The sequence below is a fragment of the Piliocolobus tephrosceles genome, chromosome 2, assembly GCF_002776525.5.
Source record: "Piliocolobus tephrosceles isolate RC106 chromosome 2, ASM277652v3, whole genome shotgun sequence".
Lineage (NCBI taxonomy): Eukaryota > Metazoa > Chordata > Mammalia > Primates > Cercopithecidae > Piliocolobus > Piliocolobus tephrosceles.
Genome location: NC_045435.1, coordinates 115,169,744 through 115,186,786, shown reverse-complemented (window position 1 = coordinate 115,186,786; position 17,043 = coordinate 115,169,744). Strand labels below are relative to the sequence as shown.

General features: G+C 42.0%; 1 protein-coding gene across 2 annotated transcripts in view; it reads left to right on the top strand.

Annotated features, from left to right (window-relative positions):
- Positions 1–2,573: 2,573 nt before the first annotated feature.
- The window catches only part of FNDC3B (fibronectin type III domain containing 3B), a 362,808-nt gene continuing 348,338 nt past the window's right edge, over positions 2,574–17,043 (top strand). The window contains exon 1 of one of the 2 annotated variants that reach the window (XM_023213445.3): positions 2,574–2,757. The gene's annotated coding sequence lies outside the window, so the exon portion shown is untranslated. Of the gene's footprint in view, positions 2,758–3,498; positions 3,611–17,043 lie in introns of those variants that run through there. The other variant, XM_023213446.2, reaches the window with a different exon arrangement.

Genomic DNA, 17,043 nt, shown 5'->3' with positions numbered 1-17,043 from the left:
ATTTACTCATTTGTTCATTAATTCAAGGAGTAACCAATATTTATTTACTGAGTACCAGGTGCTTGAGTTTTTTATACAACAACCTTGACCAGAGGTTTATTAAAGATCACAATTTAACAAATAAGAAAATTCAGGTTCAGAGAACTTTATGTCCAACATCACTGACTTTTCTCTCATTATATTCTATACTCTCTCCATTGTACCATACTTCCTCTCATTTTGCAAACATTTAATGGGCTTATTTTCTGTGCCAAAACTGGTGTTAGGGCAAAGAAGATGAATGAAACACTATCATATATATGAACATGCATGTGAAATTATAAAGCATCATATGTACATTGATTTCTTTTCTTCCTAATAAGAAGAAATTCAGTCTAGTGGAAGAAACAGGAATAAATAAATTTGTCCTCCAAATTTCTCTTGCCTACTTTTACCTCCTCTGCCAAGCTTGTCCTTCAACCTGAATTTGACCTTTCACACTCTCAAGTTTGCTCACTGACCTAGTCATTCAGATTCTTCTGCATACTTTACAATTAATTCATTCATCAAACATAAGGGGGTCTTTTACTCAAAGCAGAATTCTAGGTTGATACTAGGGATACAAACATGAACAAAACTCAGTCAAGTGGAAGAGATAAAGAACAACTAATTTCAGGCTGGGTGCAGTGGCTCTTGCCTGTAATCCCAGCACTTTGGGAGCCTGGGGCAGGAGGATTGCTTGAGTTCAGGAGTCTGAGACTAGCCTCAGCAACAAAGTGGGAGCCTGTCTCTACAAAAAACAAACAAAAGAAATTAGCCAGGTGTGATGGCACACACTTGTAGTTCTAGCTACTTGGGAGGCTGAGGTGGGAGAATCACTTGAGCCTAGGAGCTTGACCATGCAGTGAGCTGCTATTGTGCTACTGCACTCTAGCCTCAAAAACAAAAACAAAAACAAAAACACACAAAAAAACACCAAACAAAACAAAAAACAAACAAACAAACAAACAAACTAAAACTAACTTCAGAGCAATGTGAGAACTGACAAGGATTATAAGATTGTGGGGAAAAGAGATATGAGACTGTAGGGAGGAAATGAGGTAGTGGTTTTAGCCAGAGATCAAGGAGGAGTAAATGATCTTAAATAGGGAAGAAGAAGTATATTTCAGACGGAAGGCACATACAAAGGGACACAGGTACCTTCTGGAGCCATGAGTGATGAGCTGTGCTGAAGGCATGGCACCTGAGGAAGCCAAAGAGTCTGGAGCCAGAGAAGGCATTTGGATGCAGATGGGATCTATTGGACTGTACGCTATTGGCACTAAGGAGCTACTGCTTTCCCCCCCACCCTTCTCATACAGGACTATAACCCAGAATTGGAGTTGTTATAGAAGGATTGCTTCAAGTTTCCCTTTGAGGAACTCCGCAGGAAATAAGCCATTTAGGAGAGAGGTCCCCATTTCTCTGGACTCACCATTGCCTCCAAGAAAAAAAAAAAAAAAAAAAAGGCAAAAATATCCCCAAAAGAATGGCAAATTGTACAAGGGAAGGAGCTATTTCTCAGTGTTCTTTAGACTTTAATAGAGTATTATGTACTGTTATTATTTTTTTTTTTTGGTTAACAAAAATAATACATTGTCTCTGGTGACTCCCTGAATGCTCCTTTGTAGCTTAATAGTTGAGGCTGACATTCAGAATACTTGGACAGCTGTGGATGGCAGGGGCTTCTCTAGGCTAACTTTTGCTCTCTTGTCTCCTGAATAATTTGAGGGGTGGCAAGGGATGCAGTCTGTTAACCTCTTCGAGACTGTACAACAGAACTACATTACATTTGACTTAATATAAACTCAACAGTTATTTAATGAGTCCTATTGTGGTCCTTGTCCTTTACAGATATAAAGGTAAAAGTAAGCAACAGTCTCTATCCTTGAGAAACGCATTGGGAAATAAGGCTGGCTGAGGTGGCTCACGCCTGTAATCTCAACATTTTGGGAGGCCGAGGCGGGAGGATCATCTGAGTTCCAGAGTTTCAGACCAGCCTGGGCAACCTATTGAGACCCCCTCTCTACTCTCCCCCCCAGAAAAAAAAGGGTGTGGTGGCTCATGCTTGCCCAGTGCCTGCGGTCCCTAAAACAACAAAATACAAAACAAAAAGAAGAAAGAGGAAATAGAGATTTTAACTTAAGTATAATAAAATTTGCTCATACTATGTTAGCTGTATGAACAAAATGCTGTGGGAAATAGGGGAGTAATATAGCTCACAAGGTTGCTGTGGGGGTTAACAACAAAAAGGGAAATATATATGTAAATGAAAAAAAGTCAGTCTTAGGCTTAATTATCACTGAGTAAACATTGCCTTTACATTATTTTGGCGATCTGGAGAACGCGCAGCCCTCGCCATTCAGGAGTTGTTAGCTCCCTAAGCGTCAGGTTTCTTTAGTCTGGCTGAACCAAAAGGAGTTTCTGCTTAGCTAGGCAGGGCCGGGGACAACAGCTTCTGCGAGCCTGCGAGTATGGCGGCAGGTATACTCGGCGGTTTACGGTAGTGGGCGGGCCCCAAATCCCCATGTGGTCCCGACATCATTGACATGGCGGAATCCCCCATCAAACCCTCCTGGTAGTTATTTGAGCGGCGGCGGCGGCGGCTGGAGGAGGAGGAGAGCGGCGGCGGCGGGAGCAGCAAGGGGGCGTCAGGAATTCTTCGGGCTGCCGGCTGGAAAGGCCTGGGCGACCCGGTGTGTGGTGCGCCCGGAGCCCCGCGTTTCAGCCCTAGGGAAGGTAAGGCGTGCAGGAGCCGGGAACTGGAGGAGACCTGGACCCCGCGCGCAATCGCCGGGACTGGTGCACTGGAAAGCCCCGGCCTGACGCCGAGTCCGCCAAAGTGCGTCCCTGTCCCGGGAGCGCCCTGGGCTTCCCGGCAAAAACTTGGCGCCGGAGTGCTGGGGCGCCCCGCGCTCGCCTGGGCACCCCGGGAACGCGGGACCCGGGAGGGGGCGGCCCCCGCCTTGGGTCGGGTTCCCCGCCTGTGCCCCCTGCCTCAGGGTTTGCAGGAGTGAAAGAAACGGGTAGATTCCCCTTAAAAAAAAAATTGGGGCAGTGGCTCTCGGCCTCCCCCCACCCCCAGCCTTCCCAGCAGATTTTGTCCGAGGAATCCGCTCCCCCTCCCGGAATCTCCGCGGCAGGAACGCTGCCCAGGAGGGGGAGGGCGGGCGGCGAGGCCGAGGAATCTTCGACGTGTCACTTTCTGAGGCTGTAGATTTCCATATGGTGGAGGGAAGAGGGCGGGTGTGCGAAGTGGGGCTGGAAGTTGGGGCCGCCTCTCCGCGCCGGCGGGGGCAGTCGGGGGCCTCGAACCCGGGGATGCTCTCGGGGAGGGTCCCGAGCCCGCGCCGGCCTGGCTCCCCCGCCCCCGGCTGGGCCTCTCCGGGACACTCCCCGCCCCGCTGCTGGCCACCTCCGAGCGCGCCACGTCCTCCCTCCCTGTCCTGCCCCCCGGGCTCCCCCCGGGCTGGGGGCGGTAACCGGCGGCCGCGGCCGGACTTGGCGAGCCTGGCGGCTGGAAGCTCGGGCGGGGGAGCGGGGCGCGGCGGGAAGGAGCGGGCGACCCGGTGTGTGGGCCAGCGGAGCTCCGGTCAGTCCGTCACCCCGAGGGGCGCCTCGGCCGGGGGTGGGGCGGGCGGGCGGAATCTGCTCCCCGAGGCGGCCAGGAGAGGCCGCGCGGACCGTCTGGTGCCGGCGGCTGGGCTGGGGCCGGCAGGCGTGGGAAGGGCCTGTCACTCTCGGCAGAAAGTGGGGCCTCCGGCTGTGCCCGCGAACTTTCCCAGAGGTCCGGGTCCTGGCGTCCCGTGGGAGCCGGAGGACCCGGACCCGCCGTCTCGGGAGACTGGGCTGCGCCGCCCGGCGGCGCCTTTGGCGGGGAGGCTTCCAGGAGTGCGGGGTCGGAGTTGGAGCTTTTGGAATCTCAGCTCCCACCCTGCCATCCCAGACGAAGGGAAGCAATGGCATTTTATCCAGACATTGCCGTTTGCAGACTTCCTTAAAAGTTATAACTTTTTATTTTCTTTTCTCCTCAACTCAGCATTTTCTTTAAACAAAATTTAGAATTTGGCCGCAATGGGTCAACGCTGGGGCCAAAAATCCACAGGTTTATCTCTCCATCCCTGCTGGTTTCTAGTCCCCCTCCCCCTCTTCCCTCCCAGGCTTAATCATATTTTGGAACGGGTGAGGTCTTTTGTTGGGTGGGCACCTCCTGATTGCTTGTCTGTTTATTTTTTAATGTGCAACTAATTTGATTTGAATTTCCTCCGGTTTCCAGGCCTTCCTAGGGAAAGCTAAGGGAGAGGGAATAAGCTTTTTAAAATCGTTTTCTTTCTCCTCTATCCTTCCTTCCTTCTTCCTCCTTCCCTCCCTTCCCTTCCCTTCCCTTCCCCTCCCTCCCTCCCTCCCTCCCTCCCTTCCTTCCTTCCTTCCTTCCTTCCTTCCTTCCTTCTCTTCTCCTCTCCTCCTCCTTGTTCTTTTTTTTTTTTTAATAAATGTGGCAGGAGGTGGGGCATTGAGAATGGGGAGGCACGGTGGTTGTGGGCAAAGAGTCAGAAGGAGCAGACAGACCCGGAAGAAAAGGAATCTGCTCTGGAATAATACTTTTTTTTTTTTTTGAGGCTTCAGGCCTTGGGCAAAATTGCTTCGCTCTGTAATGATTTCTGCTGCCGAAGTTGCTCCTCCACCCCTAAGTTAAAGCTGTGACCCTGGGTGCCTGGGCAACGCCCCACAGTGGATAGCAGCCGGGAGCGCTGGTTTTGTGCCTTTTGTGGGGGCCCTTGGTTCCCCCTCATTGGAGGCTGACTCTGAAATTTACTGGATCAGTAAATTTCCTGGCTCCCTGGGAGCAGCTGTTAACGAGGATAAAGTCTCTGGGCATGTTTCTGGCCCTGCAAAAGGACCTCACCCATGAAGGTACAATTCTCACTTTGTTTAGATACCAGAGGGGCACCCACAGGCTGACTGAGAATGAGGCATAGTTGATTAAAAAAAAAAATCAATCATTACAAAATTGTTTTTAAACTCACGTGCTTTTAAAGTGTTGTGGTTTAAATGACTTTAAGATAAAAAAATGCATCTGTAAATATAGCGTTCATTTAAAAGATGTTAAAACTGCAGGATCTCATCATGAAATAGGAGGTTGTAGCTTCTAATTACAGTATATACAATTTCAGAAAGATATTCCGGTAATCTTTTAAGACAGACTTTATAAATAGCGCACATCACACGATGGGTTATATTGGAGAGCCAGTCTTCTGGGGTTTCTTGAAGAATGCTTGGGATCTGTGAGGAAGCTCTAGGCTCTTAGAGCCTAGGTAACAGTTTACTCAGTAGGAGTTTGTGCTCCTTTTGCTCAATACTTTATTTAACCTGGTAGCATTTGATTGATAGGTTCATTAGAAGCTAACTAGAAGAATTTCCCACACTTGTCAGTTTGGAAAATGAGGCCCTGGAAGGGAAAGTGACTTGTTGAGGGTCACCATTATAGACGAAAGTTTAATACAGGATTGTGTTAATAGCTCCTTTCTGGGATATCTGATGTGTACTAAGCACTAATTCCTGTGCTTTTATACATTATCTCATTAAAATTCTAATAGTCTTTCGATTTAGGTTGTGTTATGCACACTTTACAAATAAGGGCATTGAGATTTACAGAAATTAAGTAACTTGCATAAGATCACGTAGCTACCAACAGTGTCATCCAATGGCATTTTCTTCGGTGTTGGAAATGGTTCTGTCTGTGCTGTCCAGTATAGCAGCCACAAGGCACATATAACTGAGTCTTTGAAATGTAACTAGTGGACTGAGAAACAACAGTTTAATTATTTTTTTTGAAATGGAGTCTCGCTCTGTTGCCCAGGCTAGAGTGAGTGCAATGGCTCAATCTCGGCTCACTGCCACCTCCGCCTGGCGAGTTGACATGGATTCTCGCTTTGTCTCCCAGGCTGGAGTGCAGTGGCGCAATCTCGGCTAACTGCAGCCTTCGCCTCCCGGGTTCAAGCGGTTCTCCTGCCTCAGCCTCCCGAGTAGCTGGGATTACAGGCGCCTGCCACCACGCCCGGCTAATTTTTATATTTTTTAGCAGAGACGGGTTTTCACCATGTTAGCCAGGCCGGTCACGAACTCCTGACTTCAGGTGATCCACCCGCCTTGGGCTCCCAGAGTGCTGGAATTACAGGCGTGAGCCACCGCACCCGGCCTAAGTTTTATTTACTTGTAATTATTTTAAAGTTAAATTTCCACTTGTGGCTAGTGGTTACCATGTTGGAGAGCAAAGTATAGAACTTTTTGACTCCCAAATCTTTGACATGTAGCTTGGTCATATTGCTCTTTATTTTACTTTGAGACAGAGTCTCGTTCTGTTACCCAGGCTGGAGTGCAGTGGCATGATCACAGCTCACTGTAGCCTCCACCTCCCAGGCTGAAGTGATCCTCTTACCTTAGCCTCTCCAGGAGCTGGGACTGCAGGTGTTCACGCCACCATGCCAGGATATTTATTATTATTATTATTATTATTATTACTTTTGTAGCGACAGGTCTCACTGTGTTGTCCAGGCTGCATACTGCTCTTCAGATCTCTTAGTTCATTTTTCTTTCTTCTATGATATCAGAAGTTACATTCAGCCCTTAAATGGAACTTAAAGACTGAGTTAGCTATAGCTCAACTTTGCTTTCCTATGTAGAGTGGATAAAATATGCATATTATTTGTTAACTATTTGGTTTTAAAAACAATGCTTACATGTCATAGTTAAAGCTGGTGGAAAAAACTTTAAATGATATGTTCTTTTTTGGTTTAATATAGGCATTGTACATAGGAATTGCTGAAAAATTCAGAGCTTGTTGGTTATTTTAGTGTAATAAAAGACTACAAATAGGAAACAATATGAAAAGTCAGTAATAGAAAGTTGAAAAAAATGATCCTCTCATACCCATGTTCATCCATTCGTTGGACAGTTCTTTTCAGATGACTTCATAAGTATCAGTAAACCATTATTCACTTTTCCTTATGTAGCTGCAGAAGTAATCTGAAGAATCAAAATTATTCTTTTACTATCAGAGTATAAAAATCAAATATCAAACGCGTTGGATTCATCCATGAATTGGGAAGAATATGTGTAAGATTAAAACAGTAAGAAAGATCTGTTTGATGCAGATGATCAAATACTTTTCTGATTAATGGATTTAATTTAAATCATTGAATTTTAGAGTTTCATTTGCTAAAAGGAATTTCAACAACTTTCTGATTTTGTATGGAATGGTGAATATTCCAACTCATGTTAAAGTAAGCATTCTTTTATCTAGATTGGATTCTATCTATACATATCTAATAGCCCAATACCTTTTTTTTTTTTTTTTTGGTGCACTACCCTCAGGAAAAGGCAAATTATAATGTAATCTCTTTTTATTAGGATTTTTAAGAGGCAACTGCCAGGTTCAGCATAAGTGTATCTGAATCTACTGTATCTTCCATAGTTATAGTACTGTCCAGGGATAATTGCAGTTCATAATCTTTAGACATATCCTGAAGGACCCATGTCTGTAAATTATCTTTAAATTGTTTTAAGTTATTTTAGTGTTACGTGAATTGCATTGCTTCTAGCTCTTTGAAAATTGTTAATTCAACTGCAGGTAAGGCGTCAGTTACTGAGACTGTTCAGATAACTGAAACATCCTGTTCATACCCATTCCTGACCATTGGGACCACTGTACTATTTTCAAGGATAAGCTATCACTGTACTATTTTCAGGGTAAGAACCATGTTATAAATAGGATTATAGTGTCCTAGTGAGTGTGACAAATATAGGAAACATGATTTAACCCATGACATATGGTTTGATTTGTAGGACATCCCCAAGTACTTAATACAAATGACAAATTTACTATAATCTTAAGGAATAAAGATGTTTAAATGATGGACAAAGATTGAGGGCCACATCTGAGCATCAGTTTGAAATCAGAATATCTTCTCTGTCAAGGGATGACTTTACTTTCTAGCTGGGTCCTTGATAAGCTTTTGAATCTCTCTTAGTCTGGGTTTCCTCATTTTAATATAAGGAGGAAAGATCTAACTCATACCTTTTCAAATGGTTGTCACAAGAGATTAATGAGTCATTGTATTGAAAAGTGTTTGGCAAAGCCTTATACAAACTCCATAGTTCATTATATTCCAAAGTTTAAAACCGAGCTGGTCCTATGGTATTTCTTTGCACATTTTCAGAGACCTCCAAATTGTGCTTGGACAGTTGGAAAAATGATTTATTTTTCTCTTTGTGATCAGTAAATAAGGTCCGAGCTTTAGATGTTGTATTTTATTTTCACCCCACTCCTAATGGAATAGGTGATTTGTGACCTCTCCAAAGTTGTACTGTACGTAAGTTGTCCCATATCTGTGTTTTTGGGAAGTTGGTCTGTAGCTGCGCTAGTGTTGCTGAAGTGGGCAGGCCAGGCTTGATTCAGGGCTGTTTTTGAGGTGGGGGGGAAAAAGTGCAGTCTCTTAGAGGAACTTTCAGTACTGAATGATAGAGGAATAAGGTTTTACTCCTTGTATGTTATCTTAGCCTATTACTTGAGCTTTCAGCAATTACAGCTAAGAATGGAAAAGAATCATATTTTCAGTGTAGGGGAATCTTTGCAACCTACCTGCCTTTCCGCTTTAGAAATCACAATTGCCTTTTCTTCATGTTAATGAGGTTAATCCATTAAGTGGGATTTTTATGTGGTAAGACATTATTTTCAAGTAAATTAATTCTCACTCTTAAAGCTGTTGAGAATTCACTTAGGTGGTTGAGGAGAAGCTTTGTCCTTTAGTTTCTGAGTGTCTTTATATATGTATTTTCCCTTAAAATACATAGTATGGTTATGGCATTATGTGTTTTAAAGAGGGAGAGAATGCTTGAATTATTGTGGCTAGATAGGGGCAGGTAGACAAGCACAGGCCCAACTGGAAGGACGACTTGATGGTATTTGAGCACTTTGCAAGGTATATCCAGTGAGAGGCCAGACCCTAGTAAGAAGCTCACCTGGAGGGGAGTTTGTTTATGGTGTGGGTTTAATGTCAAGGACCAGTTCTTGGAAACAGAAGGTATGTCGGGTGCCAGTTGAAGATCAGGGGACAGAAATGTTTTTAAAACCACCAAGTATAAATCACATAAGATCGATAGACAGTCGTGGTCAGCCATCTACATACAGATGAGGATGTTTGTCAGTTTGAAAATATTCGATTCTTGAATTTTTCTTTGTTTCTCCACAGTTAAGATATGCAAGTTTAGCATTCTGTCAGTGTTGGATCAGAATTTCTGATGCCCTTGGCAATACTCAGTGTCAGTTTAGACATTGGCTTCTAATTTTTTTTGCTTTTTCTTTTTTAAGATACAGCGTTTCACTGCTGCTAGAGTGCAGTGGCTCTATCGTAGCTCACTATGGCTTCGAACTCCTGGGCTCAAGTGATCCTTCCACCTCAGCCTCCCCAGTAGGGCTATAGCTAGGACTATAGGTTCACACCACCATGCCTGGCTAATATTTTTTTTTATTTTTATAGAGACAGGGTCTCACTTTGTGGCTCAGGCTGGTCTCTAACTTCTGACTTGAAGCAGTACCCCTGCTTCAGCCTTCCAAAGTGTTAGGATTATAGGTATAAGCCACCTTGCCCGGCCCTGTTTTGTTTTTTATAATATCATTAAAAAACCTCATCAGCTTCAAATAACCATTTTGCGGGGTGGTGGGGGGTTTTCCTGAAATGGTGTTGAGTCACAGTTAGTGTTATTTGAGGTTCTAGTAAGTATCAAAGTGTGTCTTGTGTTAAATGATTCTTTTTGAGCTTAAAATGTAATTTCATTTCAGTTACTTGTTTATTGACTCAGAATGCATTTATTGAGATCTAGACCAGGTTCTTTGTTAATGGAATATTCTACTCTGTTCTCATGTTTTGGAATCTTGTATAGAGAACAGTATCTACCACCAAACTCCTAAGGCTGGATGGTGGTTAAGTTCAATTCTTTGCTACCTTCTGAAATTTGAGAAATACTAAAACTGGAGCACCTTCAGGCTGTGTTAGACTTTAAGGCTTCTAAATTATATTAGAATTTAAGGATATATCTTTGTTTTTACCCTGGAAAGAGTAGCAAAGATTTTCATAAAGGCCAACTAGTCATAAAAACTTACTTAAATGATCTTAACTCACAATTATGAAAAGTTTTCTGTTGAAATAATTGTCTAGAAAGTGATCTTTATACGTGAACAAAGGTAGGATGTTTTAGAAATAATTGGAGATTCTAAGATCCCAGGAAATATAATGGTTTAATTTATTTTTAAGGGATTTAAGATTCCCTATAGCCTATGAAAGAGGGGTCTCTATTAAAAATAACTCCATTGTTCTAGATGTAACTAATTAGGGATTTGCCATTATCCAGGCAAGGCTAGGATAAAGTTTGGCTGCCTATTCTATATGAAAAGGTTTTACTGTAAATATCAAGTTGAAATAGATCTTAAGAGGAATATTTACCTAATTAAAAGAACAAACCACTTTTAAGCACCTTGGGAAAAATCAATTTACTTAAAAGCAGTGTAAAAGTGCGGAATGCATTCACTGATGCTGGACTGCTGGTGGTCTTTTCATAGAGATACAGAAGCCCCTGGAAAGTCAGTATTCTCTGTGGATTGCCATGAAATAAATGTTGATTGACTGAATGCTATCATGTGAACTACAGTTTACCAGCAATGGGTAGAACTATATTATTTGCTTGCAAAATATATCACAACAATAAGCACAATATCTGCCTCCCCCACCCCACCCCACTCCACTCTACCAATAGACTCCAACTATGCCTATTTATTGGTTTTGGTGTTTTTCTAGTGACATTTGTTTTGCTACTTGTTAACTTGTTTTGTCACGTGTAAGCATTTGATGGCAGATTGGTGAGAGCAGGTGTTAAAGGTTTAAGAACATCATTATTGCTTTTAGCTCATTTCTTCTGCCTTCGTGTTTGGGCAGGATTGTGGAGAGTCCTGAGTTTAGTATTTAGATAAGCTAATTACATGTCCTCCTCCTCTACTTTTACTAAAGCAAGATCCTCCTGGGCAGCTTAGTTCCAGGTACTGTCTGAACTTGCCAGTAATAAGAGTAAGTTTCTTTTAAAAGATTTCTGGATATTTTATGTTTCATACTCAGTTACTCATATGCGAGGTTTTCTAGTATGTGACTACTTAGGGGTCAGATTTGACCAGTTTTTACAGTACAAGTTGTACGTGTAGGATACTTAATGTATTTCTAGGATATTATGCTTCATTTTCTCTTAATATTTTAAAGGTTTTAAAAAACCCATTCTATACCTTCTATATCTTTTACTGTTTAAATCATTCAATGGGAAAGAAAATAATAAAAGTATTTAGATGCTGTTTCTGATTTTTCGATCATGGTTTTTTTAATCTCAAGAAAAATAATTCTGATTAAGAAATAGAGGTAAACATTATTCTGAAGTAGTGAATTAGAGAATACTTAAATATATTGAGCTGGAATCCTTGTGTATTGCTTTTGGAAATGTTAAATGATACAGCTACTGTGGAAAACAGTTTTGTAGTTCATAAATATTTACACATAGAAATACTATGTGATTCAGCAATTCCATTCCTATTCCTGTACGCAAAAGAAAGCAGGGACTCAGGTACTTAAAAGCCAGTGTTTATAGCAACATTATTCACAATACTTAAAAGGTAGAAATGATCCATGTCCATCAACAGATGAATAAACAAAATATGGTATTATATATTGGAATATTATGGTGCAGTGGAATGTTATTCGGCTGTAAAAAAGAAGGCAATTCTAATACATGCCATAACATGAATGAATCTTGAAAACATTATGCTAGATGAAATAAGCCAGACACAAAAATGTAAGTGTTGTATATATCTACTTGCATGAGACGACAAGGATGGGTAAATTCATAGAGACAAAAAGTAGAATAGAGATTACCAGGGCTTGGGGGAAGGGAAAATGGAGAGATAATGTTTCATGGGTTTAAGAATTTCATGGGTTTAGAATTGGGATGATAAAAAAGTTCTGGAAATGAACAGTGGCGATGGTTGTACAACATTATGAATGTTTGTAATGCCACTAAGTTGAATGCAGAAAATGGTAAATTTTTTGTTATGTATATCTTATGACAATTAAAAAATGCAAAAGTAAATATTGAAGATGTATCCTACACAGTCTCCATATGCCTCTTTACTCCCCTTGGTCTACTTCAGGCAGGTATATAGGTAGTTATTTTTTCTTCATCTGTCTGTTGCAGTGTAAATGGAGATTTCCCTAGGCCATTTTTTGGAGATCAGAGAGTTTCCTTATTTTATTATCTGACTTAATTTTAAGAGGAAAATGTTTAAAAATAGATCTCTAGAGGGGAAAAAAGGGCATTTTAATATTGAGATGAATCAGGGAGTTTATTAATATTTGCAGACCATGTAAGCACATGAAGATAATCTGTCCTGAATAGCACAGTGAGTTATTTAGAAATCCAGGAGTAGGTGTACAGTTGGACCTGTCACATTTTCTAACCTTTAAACATTATTTTTTTTTGAGAGGGAATTTGGCTCTTGTTGTCCAGTGTGGAGTGCAATGGCGTGAACTCGGCTCACCCCGACCTCTGCCTCCTGGGTTCAAGCAGTTCTCCTGCCTCAGCCTCCTGAGTAGCTGAGATTACAGGCATGCACCACTACCCCCGGCTAATTTTATATTTTTAGTAGAGATGGGGTTTCTCCATGTTGGTCAGGTTGGTCTCGAACTCCCGACCTCAGGTGGTCTGCTCGCCTCTACCTCCCAAAGTGCTGGGATTATAGGCATGAGGCACCGCGCCCGGCCTAACCTTTAAACATCTTATTCATTCTTGACAACATTAGTACTGTGGAAAAACTTTGATTTCTGTTTAAGAGAAATGGTCTAAGTCATCTCTTTACTCATGCTGGAAATGCATTAGGTGTTAGAATTCTTTAGTTCCTTAGACTGTAAAACCAAATTACAAAAGGGATAGAATGGAAGAAAGCACATATATTTTGTTTTATTCCTCTGAACTTGTCTCTAGCATCTAATGATTGCATAGTAGGTTCTGCTCCCTCTGTTTTTTCTTGTGAGGTATTTGATGTTGAGTGTAGCTGGATCACATTTACCAAAAGATGGGCAAGATTTTCATTAAGTGTTGGGATACCAAAGCCTAAACGTCAGATGAAAAGTATGTATACTCAAAATGTCAGATAAAAATTCTAATGGAAAGATTTAAATTCAAATGCAAGTAAGTCCTTAAGGAAAATTACATACCATTGGCTACCAGAAAATGTTTACCATTCATTCCAGAACTCCTGGAAAACAGTGTCAGATTGCAAGAGTGTGATAGTAATGTGTACGTGCATTCTCTGTGGGTATATTTTCTTTTTTTTTTTTGAGATGGTGTCTCACTGTGTCACCCAGGCTGGAGTGCAGTGGCATGATCTCGGCTCACTGAAACCTGTATCTCCCGGATTCATGTGATTCTCCTGCCTCAGCCTTTGGAGCAGCTGGGGGCATGCGCCACCATGCCTGGCTAATTTTTGTATTTTTAGTGGAGACAGGGTTTCATCATGTTGGCCAGGCTGGTCTCCAACTCCCGACCTCAGGTGATCCACCAGCCTCAGCCTCCCAAAGTGCTGGGATTACAGGTGTGAGCCACCACGCCTGGCCTCTGTGGGTATATTTTCTTGTGTGTGTGTGTGTGTGTGTGTGTGTGTATATAGTGTGTATATATAGTGTATACACTCTTTATATAATGTGTGTATATATATTGCTATATATATAAATGGCTTGATACAACTCCACTCAATGAGCTTTTCATACCATAGCTATCACTTTTGTGGCCTACTAATTTTTCTGGCAGTAGGGTCATTACTATATCAAAAGGTACTGAGAGTCATGGTCTCCTCATATCCAGGAGCGATATGAAGAATTACTACATTGCTTTAGAATGCTCTTAAATTCTTAAATGATTTTGGGCTTTTCAAAAGAAAATGATCTCCCCCCCACCCTTTTTTTTTGCATATCCTTGTTATGTTCCAGAGCCATTATTTTAGATAACTTCTTTTCTTTTCTTTTTTTTCTTTTTTGAGACGGAGTTTCGCTCTTGTTGCCCAGGCTGGAGTGCGATGGCGCGATCTTGGCTCACTGCAACCTCCCCTTCCTGGTTTCAAGCCATTCTCCTGCCTCAGCCTCCTGAGTAGCTGGGATTATAGGCATGCGCCACTATACCTGGCTAATTTTGTAATTTTTTTTAGTAGAGACAGGGTTTCTCCTAACTTAACATTTTCTTAAATTTCTTCTAGCACTTTATCTGTACTTTTCAGAAGACTTGACTTTTTCATCATTGCCTAATAGTCTCCTTGTCTCCCTTATTTGTGAGTAGGGGGTTGATTTCTGATTTAACTTGGGGTCTTTTCATCGTGGATACACAGTAAATGTTCATTTGATGGCTGCGTGGCTGGATCCCCAGTTTGAATGTACCATTTAAACTTAGTGCCTTTCAATAAGAATGATACAGTGGACTTTGGGGACTTAAGGGGAAAGGTTGGGAAGAGGGTGAGGTAAAAGACTACAAATTGATTTCAGTGTATACTGCCCAGGTTATGGGTGCATCAAAAATCTCATAAATCACCGCCAAAGAACCTACTCTCTTTGGAACATGGCCTATGTTTTAGGCATTTTTGTGTTTCCATGGTGTTCTTGAGTTTTTTCCTCCAAATAGGGAACTAATAAATGTTTAATTAAACAAATGAAGATGAAAGGTATGAGTCACCTGTAGTGCAAAGCTAGCTTTTTATTCATTGCTATTTTAAAGAAATGAATGTTCTTCAGAGAATACATGACTTTTTTCATGTCTCTATTAGATTGTGAATTGATTTGGAAAATTCGGATAAAAAGCCGTATTTCTGTTCCATGAAAATATGGGCCCTCAATTACATGCATTTTGTTTATTGGAGTCAGTTCAAATTATGTTAAGGGAATTATTTTTTAAAATAATGTAACTTTTCAGAGGTTTGTGGTAGTTTTAAATGATCCTTTTAAAAAATAATCTTTGTCTTTTTTCTTTTCTTTTTTTTTTTTTTTTTGAGACAGGGTCTGGCTCTGCTGCCCAGGCTGGAGTTCAGTGGTGCGATCTCTGCTTACTGCAGCCTCCACCTCCTGGGCTCAAGTGATCCTTCCACCTCAGCCTCCGGCAAGGTGCCCAGCTGATTTTTGTGTTTTTTTTTGTTTGGTAGAGATGGGGTCTTGCCATGTTACCAAGGCTGGTGTGGAAGTCCTGGGCTCAAGCGATCCGCCCGCCTTGGCGTCCCAACGTGCTGGGATTACAGGCATGAGCCACTCCTGGCCTTAAATGATCCTTTTATAAGTGAAATTCTAGAAAGGACATATTAAGGGACAGAAACCCTCTCCTCCCCTAAATGTGCCTTGCCAAGCTGTTGGAGGCCCAGCTGAAAGAGTTGATTCTGGCCAAGTGTTGGTTAGTGCTAAACTAAGCCATGGAGAAAGGGTCAAAGAGCATGCCTTGGAAAGAACTTGAGGAGAATGACCTCAGCTATTTGCAGGGGGAGTTAAAGACTGTTAAGAGAAGAATCTCCTGGGACATTATAGGGCTGTGTGTTTGGAGAGGGTGGTGCCTGTGGGGCTCTTGTTCTTTAGATCTGGGGTGGGATCTGGAAATCTTTATTAAATGTTTCAGGTGAATTATATGATCAGACAAGTTTGGGGAACTTGGAGTTGGGGAGTTGGCCCTCTTGGTGGTATTCTGTCCCTTTAAGGTTTTCAATCTAATGGATGGAAAGAGGTGAGAATAGTGCTTAAAGGATTCCAGTTAGGAGATAGGGCAAAATTGAAGGTTTTAATCATCATATTCCTTGGAGTAAAATGATAGCCAGCTATTGGCAGTTTTATATAGAAATGAGGACACTTTTGTGCACTGTACTTCCAAACCCTCTGACCACAAGGCAGATGTAAAATGCAGTAATAGTGGCCAACAATTTTCCAGCACTCACTACTTGCCAGGCACTTTCATGTAAATACGTATTCCATCCATATGTATATTCTGTGTGTGTCTGTGTGTATACATCTATCCATTTATATACACACTTTCATTAAAAATAATTCTGGAAGATATTCTGTTTTTCTGTAGATGTTTCCAGTGTCCACAGCAGAAGTGAGTACGTATTGAGTGCCCCCATAAGTGTTCATTGAGTGAATCAAAGATGAGAAGCCATACTCGAAAACATTAAAACACTTTCCTAAGGTCCCCTAGAGTGATTTAAAACCTTTTTTCAGCTGTATCTCTCGGCTTCTCAGTAGTTCAGGTTCATGATCTTATTTGTATCTCTAGACTTGGCACAGTGTCTGTGTTCCCAGGTGGCTGAATACGAAGGCTAAATATTAGCTGAATGCCTTCCACGTGTTCAACCGGTCTGTTGTCTAGAAAACTAAAATCTAGGCTGGGCACGGTGGCTCACGCCTGTAATGCCAGTACTTTGGGAGGCCGAGGTGGGCGGATAACCTGAGGTCAGGAGTTGGAGACCCACCTGACCAACATGGTGAAATCCGTCTCTACTAAAAATACAAAAATTTGCCAGGTGTGGTGGCAGGTGCATGTAATCCCAGCTACTCGGGAGGCTGAGGCAGGAGAATCATTTGAACCCGGGAGGCGGAGGTTGCTGTGATCTGAGATGGCGCCATGGCCCTGTACTCCAGCCTGGGCAACAGGGCGAGACTCTGCCTCAAAAAAAAAAAAAAAAAAAAAAACTAAAATTTTCTTTTGAAACAATAATATTCTGGACATTTTCCAAGGGGGAGATTTTCCTAGATTGTTCTCTGTAGTAGCAACTTAAGCTTAGAATGAAAGAAACCAGAGAATAAAAGTGTACTTCATAGAAAGTAATGTATAAGAAACGCAATAGAGTGAATGGGAAAAATCTGAGGCAGCTGGTTAATAAACGATAGTGAAGTTTTACCTTATTCAGACACT